The 1,816-nt window shown below is 37.4% G+C and overlaps 1 non-coding gene across 1 annotated transcript; it reads left to right on the top strand.

Annotated features, from left to right (window-relative positions):
• The first annotated feature begins 1,225 nt into the window (after positions 1-1,225).
• On the top strand, positions 1,226-1,328 carry LOC132496550 (U6 spliceosomal RNA). Its single transcript, XR_009533449.1, has one exon. It is a non-coding gene; the product is annotated as a U6 spliceosomal RNA (small nuclear RNA).
• Positions 1,329-1,816: the final 488 nt, after the last annotated feature.

Raw genomic sequence — 1,816 nt, 5'->3', positions numbered from 1 at the left:
ATCGGGGGGAGACGTTTCAGAGAGAGTGAAGAAAAAGTACCAAGGGCTTATGGGGGGAGCTTGCTTGGCATGTTCCAAGGAGAGAAAGGAAGGCAGTGTGGCTAGAAAAGGATGAGCCAGGCGGGGACTGGTAAGAGATAAGCCCAGAGAAACCAGGGTGGAAACAGGGAGACCAGTTAGGAGGCTATGGCAATAATTCTGTTGAAAGGACGGTAGCTTTGACTATATTGTGATAAGAAGTGGTAGGATTCTGGGTGTATTTTGAAGATGCAGCTATTTGGATTTGCTGATGGATTGGAGTGGCATGTTAGAAAAAGTGAAGAATGACTAAGGTTTTGGCAAGTGGAAGACTAGAGTTGCCATTTACTGAGTTGGGGGAAACTGAAACTGGGGCACATATGAAGAACGCATAAATAATTCTGTTTTGACCATGAAAAACTTTGACCATGAAAAATTTGAAAAAAAATTCAAATTCAAAGGGAGATACTGAGTGAGCAGTTGAATACACAGAGTTCAGAGTAGTGGTTGGGCTGTTGTCAGTGTTTGGTATCATTTAAAGATATAGTATTAGGATGATGGTCATCAGGGGGATGCTGGGTCTCCCCCATCTTCTCCCCAATCTCACTTACATGCTAGTATCTTGACTGTTTTGAGTCTGTATTAGTATTTCCAATTTTAATAAAAGTTCAGGACATTTATTAATAGAAAAAAATCTGTTTAAGCATTATCCCCAGAAATATAGCAAGTAATATATCACTCATTCTTCATCCTACATCTGTCAGGAGGGTTGATTTAACTTATAGACCAAGAGAATAAATATTATCAATAAAATAGATGTATTCATATATGATAATTTTTGGCATATTCCTGATCTTCAGTCCTACCCTCTTATATGATGAATTATTTCCTTTACTTATATTTTCAGTATTCCCTTTGTTTATTTTCTTCTTACTTTTGCCTGTACTTCTTTATTTACATTGTATAATACTTCACTTTGCATTTTCTCTTCAACTTTCTTTAGAGTGCTAACCAATCCCCACTTAAGCTCTCAAATGTTCTCATGCTCTTAACACTTCCTTCTCTGTCTTCTGTTCAGTGTTGACCCTCAGCAAGTGGTGACATTTAACTTGGAGAAGGGCAGGACAGAATTGTGACTTAAATGCTCTCAATTCACTCCACAAGCCTTTGTGGAATAAGGCTCTTAGTATAATGTAAGTTTAAGATGGTGCTTGCTTCAGTGGCACATATACTAAAATTGGAACCATAGAGAGATTAGCATGGCCCCTGAGCAAGGTGACACACAAATCTGTGAAGTGTTCCATATTTAAAAATAATAATAAGTTAGGACAGAGATCATTAACTCACTGTCTTTTTGAAGACTCAAGTCTAGTTGATAAATACAATGTTCCCAGATTTTAAAAAATCAGAGGAAAACTACAGAACAATATAGAAATGTAAAGTTTTAGGGTACAAGCTGTACATACAAATGTTGAGGTGCAGTTGAGTACTGCAGTGGGATATTGTTTATCTTACAAAGGTTTACATTATCTTAATATATTTCCCATTACCTTAAATTATGGGAAGGCATTGTCAACTGAAAAAAAATGCACAGCCTGAAAGATGAGAATAATGTTTTATTCAGGGACCTAATTAAGGACTATAGCCCAGAATGGCAGCCTCTCAGATAGCTCTGAGGGACTGTTCCAAAATGGTAAGGGAGGAACCAAGATATGTAGGAGTTTGTGCTGAAAAAAAAAAGACCCCCCAAAAAACAAACACCCCAAAAACATACAAAAACCCCCGCAAAACACAAAAT

This window comes from Mesoplodon densirostris, chromosome 9, assembly GCF_025265405.1.
Source record: "Mesoplodon densirostris isolate mMesDen1 chromosome 9, mMesDen1 primary haplotype, whole genome shotgun sequence".
Lineage (NCBI taxonomy): Eukaryota > Metazoa > Chordata > Mammalia > Artiodactyla > Ziphiidae > Mesoplodon > Mesoplodon densirostris.
Note: the sequence above shows the minus strand (reverse complement) of the source record. Positions and strands in the feature narration are given on the sequence as shown.